This window comes from Cygnus olor, chromosome 2 (genome assembly GCF_009769625.2).
Source record: "Cygnus olor isolate bCygOlo1 chromosome 2, bCygOlo1.pri.v2, whole genome shotgun sequence".
In the NCBI taxonomy this organism is placed as follows: domain Eukaryota; kingdom Metazoa; phylum Chordata; class Aves; order Anseriformes; family Anatidae; genus Cygnus; species Cygnus olor.
In genome coordinates this window covers 79,431,109-79,439,237 of record NC_049170.1, presented here as the reverse complement: position 1 = coordinate 79,439,237, position 8,129 = coordinate 79,431,109, and the positions used below count along the sequence as shown (strand labels likewise).

At 41.0% G+C, this 8,129-nt stretch overlaps 1 long non-coding RNA gene across 1 annotated transcript; it reads right to left on the bottom strand.

The window, feature by feature from the left end:
• Positions 1-534: 534 nt before the first annotated feature.
• LOC121065502 lies at positions 535-7,127 on the bottom strand. Its single transcript, XR_005817118.1, has 3 exons — positions 6,833-7,127; positions 2,993-3,026; positions 535-2,242 (listed from the first exon to the last, which is right to left on the bottom strand). It is a non-coding gene; the product is annotated as an uncharacterized LOC121065502 (long non-coding RNA).
• Between the last annotated feature and the right edge of the window lie 1,002 nt (positions 7,128-8,129).

Sequence of the window (8,129 nt, the reverse complement as noted above, 5' to 3'; positions counted from 1 at the left end):
ACTTTGTTTGTTCAGTCTCATTTTTTAAACCACAAATCAAATAAAGTTTGGCCTCTTCCATTTCTCTTCGAGGTGTCAATAGCACCTGTAAAGCAGGGGAAAGTGGCAGGAGAAAGTATTCAGGCTGATAGATGGATAGCTGAAAATGAATAAGCACTTTTGAAATATTTTCTACTACATATTTCATCCCATTTTTTAAGTGAGCCTAGTTTTAGTCTTGTAATAAACAAGTTAAAACTTTCACCCTGTCTTGCTCAGGTTTCCAGTACATTTCTTCCAAATCAGTATATATCACTGCAGAGGTACAAAGGAAGCCAGATTACTTCTAATGGATTCACATTTTTGTTTAAGAAAGATCCCATCTTTTCCTAATATGAACATAACTTTGATCTCATTCAATAGAAGGTGTTATTTAAGACTTCAGTTTAGATAGTACTTTAAATAGCAGACCTTTGCTCATTTCACAGAAATAGAATTAAGCCATGTAGCATATTACTAGTAGTAGTAGTAAGCCTTTATTCATCTCACCTAAATATTAGTAAGCCAAGTTTGTAAGCCATTGAAACGACAAAACAGAGCAGGCAGACATTGCCTCAAGACAGCTGGGAGCATCTCTCTACATAAAATGGAGTCTATACCTTTTTAATCATTTCTTGCATGCAAATCTCATGTTAAGACCAAACTTTTTGTCCATGTGGTTCTTACCAAGAAGAGGACCAAACCAGTCTGGGGCCAGAGCTGACTTGTCACAGACAAGCTTTCTTCACTTGCAGGACAAAAGGAAAAAGAAAAAAAAAAAAAGGAAAATCAGTACTTGCAACACTATGCTGTTTTAGGAGGTCAGAAAATCCAGGACCCTGTGACCAAATCCTTTCATCAGCTGTGATTAAACCAGTTTTCCCTCAAAGAGGATTCCTAAGAGAAATAACCATAACACTGGTGACAAGCTCCTATTGCTGCACTCATCAGTACCTTTTAACTAAATGTCATGACAAAAAAAGCAGGGTGGAAGACTGTTTCTCAGACATGCCTAGAAGTGTCTCCACACATTTAGTTAGTTAATATGAACACATGAGGGGGGAGAAAAAAACAGTACTGACAGATACTATCAAATTAGGTCTCAGAAAGCTGAGGGATGCGATTTCTCACCATCGCAGATTAAAGAAACAAGTCCCCTCTCCATACACTTTTTTTTCCTACCTAGCTTACTTGGTTTGTCTGCCCAGATGACTATATTGTGGCTATTAATAGTATGCATTTAGAACAACAGAATTGTTATTTGTGTGTCAATGCAGATAACATACCCAGTCAAAATAACAATAAATGCCCAATTTTATTTCACAGGCATTTGAAGAGTAGCTAAGATGACTCACTCATCCCTACCATTTTTTTCAGTGCCTGACTTTTAAGACCTGTTAGATGGACAAAGAACTACTATAAGTTGATCTGGCAGGAAAAAAAATCTTGCGTATATACACAACATGCATATTTCTTCATTACAGCATGTGTGAAACATCAGGGAAAGCATGTGAAGACATAGAAAGGCATATTAATCCAAATATGTAAAAATCATTGTTTGTGTACCAGTAGATGCAGATTTTAAGACTCCACAAGTTTATGTCCCAACTGAAAATATCAGAGAATCCTTCCTCATTTAGTAGTTTCTTTACTAGATGTACTGCCAAGTCCTGTTTCCCTGAGCAGCTGAGGTAGCCAGTTGTCCCGTTGGCTTGGCTGCAGCAGGTCAGCACCTTCTGGGCTCCCATGGCAAGCAGCAACTGCTGCTTCCTTCTCCCAGACCCCCAAACATCCAAATGTACATATACACCCACACCCTTCACCTGCAGGAGGACGCACCCCATTGCCTACAAGCACTTCTGTAAGCTTTTTCCTTCTTCAGTGTCTCAGAGCCCCTCAAACCCCCATGAAAGAGAGGGTCTGCTAAAAGCCAAAAATTTTCCTACGATAGGAAGCTAGAAGACACTTAAGGGAGCAGACATAGATGAGTGCTTTCAACTGCACATTAATAGCTGTTCTCAGATCTTCCTGCTGGGAAAACTGAATCCTGAATGCTTCAGCCATGAGCTACCTATTCACAATTTTGGTGTTTAAGTAGCGCTTACGTTTACCCAGGAAAGCTGAGCAGCAGTCTGATATTCCTTCACCTCTCACTGTCTGTCAATAGTTGCAGCTGAGGTTGGTGGTGGTGCACAAAACCGCACTGACGGTTGAGGGCCAAAAGCTGAAGATGGACGAGAAAATAGCAAAACACAAGTAAGTGTAAAGGAATGGTGTTCCCATTCTCTAAGATACGGCTTACTCTGCCTTCATGTGAGGTTTTATAAGTTTAATCTTACCTGGGTTTGAATATTTACAACACCCAAGAATTCAGAAAAGAAAGGCAAAGACTGTGCTATAGTGCTTACAACTCTTCTTTTAGGAACTGATAGTGCAGCAGTGAGAGCACAAAAAATCTTGGCTGGATAAATGGTCACACAAGTGTGCCATGTTGAATTGTTTCCAGGGCAGTACTTTTTGTCCTCAAGACATGTTGCCTTTTATTATTACTTTTAAAGTAGGAGACAAATACTAGATTAAAAACAGGAAAAGAAAGAAAAATGTTAAGTGGCAGTTTCATATTCTCTTCTGTACTGGTATAGATATAAAGGAGCAGCAAAGAACCCTGACTGATGATAAGAAGGCTGAAATACATGAATCTGCTACAGCAGTCACTAAGAGACTTTAGTAACCATTATCTCCACATTTTTCTGAAAGAAAACTGGAAGAGGGTTTGCCTGCTAGCTGCCTAGCATGACCTGAGAAGAACGTAAAATTATGTTTTTTACACACTTCTCAGTAGTGTCATACTTCAAAGACAGAGCATTTTATGCTTGTTTATTTGCACTCCCTGACAAATCTGATTATTAAGATCATAAGCTTTCTGGGACATGAACTTCACTGATTTTAATGTCTAGCCCCCCACAACACATACCTCAGTGATGACAGAAATCCTTTGACAAACCATGCTGCAAAAATAAATAAATAAAGAAGATTCAGTTCAATGGTTTCAGGATGAACATAAAATTCAGGCATTGCATTAATGCTATGATTAAATCAAATATTTAATAAAGCAAAAAGGATGAAAAACATCAGTATTTGATTGTCTCCAACAACATGCTCAGCTCGTTAAAAGAAAGAGCAAAGGATATGTTGGCAACTCAAAGTTCAGCACTGAAATGCAGCCACTTCCATTATGACTTTTTGTATTATACATTTTGATGTGTGTTTGCTGGGAACAAGGGAAGGGGAAAGATGACTCAGCTCCAGAAAATGAGATGTTTCTTAGTTCTTATGGGGATAGCTGAAGTGATGAGCCATAAGATCAGAAAACTGAGAGTTGTCCATCAGGGCAAGGGACCAATTTTCAGTGTAACAGAAGAACACAAATGGCTGTACAGATGAGAACTCACTAATAGTTTGTTACTGAGGAACAGCAGTTCAATACACTGATACTAACACTTACAGGCTTGCAGATACTATAATTGCAATAAGCAGATTCACTGGCACCTACAAATTATCATCTAAAACCAATGAGAAAACAAAGATCAGGCTGACATAAGGTACTCTGAAGTTCAGCCAATTCATGATTTTGATTCATGGCAGGGCTGTCTCCCTGCAGTTCCTCCTTTGAAGTTGCTGTAGGTTCCAGGATGCCTCCATTTATAGCCACCTCTTTTTGCTGATGCACAGCTTAACTACAGGCAGGTCTGAGTGCAAGTCAACCCAACCAGTACACACTTCTGGAGCTCCACCTGACCTGCACCAGAGAGCTGAACCAGCTCAGCAGCTTGTCTTGCAGAGAAACACCCAGTCCTCTAACATCAGAGCAGCTCATGGGAGAGATGCACTTGCAGCCCCCTTGCTTGGTCTCTCTGGGTACACCCTGAGCAAAATGCAGCCTGAAGCTTTCTCTGGTGTATACATGTAAAAGTTGTGGTTTCATTCACACTTGTGACAGGCCTGGGTTTCCCTGATCTTCCTCATGGCAGGAGGCCCAGGTGGAAAGCCTGTTCAGAAACTGAGGATGCAGAACTTTTATTGGAAATGCAGCATTGTACACTCCTTTCGATTGGAGATGCAGAGCACTCAGTGCTGAGATCTGAACGTGGGCAGACTCTTGCCTCTGTGGTGAGCTCAGCTTTGCTTTATTCATCTGAGGCCTAACAACAGCCAGACTTGCTTGCAGTTTCCCCCCAGCTTTGAAGAGGTCCTGCCATAATGTCAGCCTCTCCCTAAACTTTCAGCTGGTTGTCTTTTGATCTTCACTTTGGCTAATAACCAGGTTTGTGCTGGTGTGTCTGATGCCCTGTTTTGTTTGAAGCAGCGGACCTTGACAGCACTTTAGCTTTCTACTGAGTTTCTGTAACACCTTCTGACTGATCTCAGTGTGTCTCACATAGTCTATAGCCACATCCCAGCTCCCTGGAGCTTCTCTCTGTGATATAAGCAGTTTCCACTCAGTTTTAACCCTTTCTACCTGATATGTACACTAGGTTTGTACATACTTTTAGCCAGCTATACTTGTATAAAGAAATACAAATATGCATATAGCTACAACCTGGGATAAAGTGTTTTAAGCTTCTAAACAGAGACCTACAGGGAAGAAACACCAAAAGATAAACACAGAAATGGAAGTTTCCCTTCTCCCTGAGCCTCACACTCCAGGATTTGACCAGGGAAAGTAGCAGTCCATGAGATACCATACAGGTCGGATAGCTGGAACACCTCTGGAAGGTTCTGCTGTGGTAGTACACTGTTGTAGCAACCTGAAACAAGAACAGACTGAACAGGAGGCACAGCTTTTTGTCTGGGATAACTTTCCTCTCGAGCACCCTGAAATTCAGCATACAGTGCATCTGACCAAACAGCTCCGAAAACTTAAAGAAACCTTTGGGTAGCGTGTGAGATTGAAACAGGGAGTTCATATTTAATCTTCAAGATTGAGGTACAAAATGAAGCAATGATTTCAGTACAGAAGGTACATACACAGCACTAGAGAGGGCTTCCGTACAGCACACAAAACAGTTGCCACAGTGTTGAAGCTAGAAGATTTGCTACTGTAAAAGACAATTATTTCCAACAATGGTTGTAGACAAACACAATTATGGCAAGAGCTTTACTACTACTTGAAATCTTTTTATTGAAATGGGATTGTAAGACATACGTTGTGACACAGCGACAGCATACTGAGCTCAGAATCAGAAGAAATTTGTTGCTGGCACTGTTGAGGTAGGAGAATAAGGTTTACTAGCTGTCTCATGTTATGAAACATGTCTCATGGTATGAAATATTTCATATCTTGCCATCTGTAACAGGAAAGTATTTGCCACATCTGTACAGCCTACTTTTCCCACCTCAGAAACAGAAGGAAAGGTTTGATGTCAAAGTACTACCTAAATGGAAGTTAGCATGTTTTCTTTCTTTTCCTGAGGGAGAAAAAGAAAGCTGTACCTCCTCTACCTCCTTGCTTGCAGTAGGGAAACTGCACAGAGACAGGCTACTTTTCTGAGATAGCACCACTCTGAGTTTGTGCTGGAAGAGCACATCAGACCCCACCTGAATAGCTTGCTTCCCAATATGATGCCTACATCTGCTGCTGCTTCTCCTAACAGTCACAGCTCGTTTGCCAGAGCATACAGATTTCATACACCAGTAACCCCAGGAGCATTCCTAGCCTGTGGATGGTGTGAATTTTTGCAGCTGTAAAATGAGATATTTTTGTTTCCCCTCACTGAAAGACAGCTCAGCAAAGGCACCTGGAAATAATCCTTTGTGTTAAGCACCTTCCAGTGGCTCTAAGCATTCTTTAGCTGCATATAACTTATCTGAACAGGCAAGCAAAGGAAATATAATTCCCCAGATTAAACCCTCCAGTAATTTTTATTTTGAGTACAGAAGCTGGTTTGGATAAAAAGAAGGGAGAAGGGATATCAAGGGGAAAAAATAGAACAGGAAGGCAGGGATAAGAGAAGAGCAGAAAATATGCAGGAAAAAAAACAGACTGTCCATACTTCAGAACTGATATTAATGGTGTTATATCACTAGCTACAGACACCAGTTCATGCAAGGATGGCTCTGCCACTCCAAACTCCTTATCCTTCTTTCTAGCAATCCTGTGCTAGGAAGAGGCAGCTTGCTGGGGGCGGTGATGTGATACATACAGCCTTCTTGAACAGCTCATAAGCCACAGTTATCACACAATTGACAGTAGTAACCCAGGAAGGGGCCCAGTGATAGTCCAGGTCCCTACCTAGAGGGAAAAGCAAGTCAGCAGGAGCTGCTGTGGCCACGTCACCCCAGGACCATGTGCTTGTCCCTGCCCAGTCTCCTCCAGCAGTGGGAGGAAGGCTGGTGGAGGCTGTCTTCTCCATGAGGACTTCTCTCAAAGCCTCTCTCCTCCGGAGACTTGAGATATATAGCAGCGTTGGTCAGGGATAGCAGCTCATGGAGAGCCAATTCAAGCACAGGCAGAAGTAGTAGATGATTTGACATTTATAAGAAAATAATTGGATAAGCAAAGCAGACTCACTCCCTCTCCCAGCGTGTACATACCAATCTGCCCACTTTATATAACATCTTTCTGCTGCTTAAAGCTGCAGTCATGACTTTCATATTTTTTTCTGGGTGTCAGCAAAATTTCAAGATATAAGAGTTTGGAGAAGGGGTCCTGTTGCCTCTGAACTTCTACAAGACAATCAAAAAAAAATAATAGTTTTCTGAGGAAAAAAAAATGTTTCTGATATTTCCTAAAATTCTATATCGGCTTACTTACCTCCTGCTGATTCTTCTCAGAACTTATAGCAAAGCATTTCATTTCTTCCAAAGGAGGATAAAAGCCATATTAACTCATTGAATCTCCCTCTTTATAACTTCTTGTCAGCTAGTCTTAGAATATATATGCAGCACTATGTTATCCATCTTTGATGACCCAGGAGATACAGCATTCTTCAGCTTGGCAAGAGCAGATCTGCTGAGAAGGAAGAGGAAGACACAAAAAGTACAAGCCTCATAGTGCAGTCAAATAGTTTCTCTCCCTACATGTGTATCAAGGTAGCATCTACTGCTAATTTTCCACCCAGTACTGAAGTAGGGTTACAAAAAATGCTTAAGTATCCCTTTTTGCCATTGCCAAACAATTAATAAGCAGGCTAAATCTGTAAATTGGTTGTCATTGCCACACACCTGCTGACCATCCTGCAATCACCTGAACAGCTGGGCATTCAGGAGGCACCTACCTCCATTCTCAGATTGCACCTGCTTTTCTGATTAAGATTGAAAGCAAACATCAAAATGATGAGGAAATACACAACATTTACTGAATCATACATTCTTTGGGGCTATCTTTTTATCTTAAACAGGTCATTTTGAGAAAATTCAACCTCCTGTTCCCCAAGAGTAGTGCCTAAGGAAACCCACTGATAGCAAATGGCAACCTGCAGTTTTTCTGCTGTAAAAAGTTTATTTTCCCATTTACATTAATGCACCATGTGCTAGCATGAGCACAGAACTAGAAGTCTTCTCACAGAAGTGCTCTTCACATCATCGTGACTTTAGTTCTGCCCCTTTCTTATAAATAATGCTGATAAATTTGATCTAATTCAATCCAGTTACATTTTTATGTGTTTCTGCACCCAAAAGCACCTCCTTTTTTTTTTTTCTTTTATTTCTTTTATTTCTGCTGTATCAGCTGATACACTAAAGAAGTTACTTTCCCCCCCTACAAATTTTACTTCCTGGCTGCAAGAAAACCCCTGCTGCACTTATATGCACAAACAAGCAGAAAGTGAGTTTTGCCATATACACGGCTGTTTATTTCACCAGTGGAGATCACAGAAGACGGTGAATGCACCTCAGTCAGTCACCCTCATTATAGTCATCAGACAAGCAGGTCCTGTGTGTGCTCAGCAGGAAAAACACAGCAGCGCAAAGATAGTTATGGAAATGAAACACTGCCAAAAGCTTCAACCTGCTGTCAGCTCTGGTAAGATAAAGCACAAGCATAATTAGATTTTCAGTGGCACAGGCTAGTTAGCTCTCAAGCTACTGTATGCCTTCTCAAGTAGAAAGGG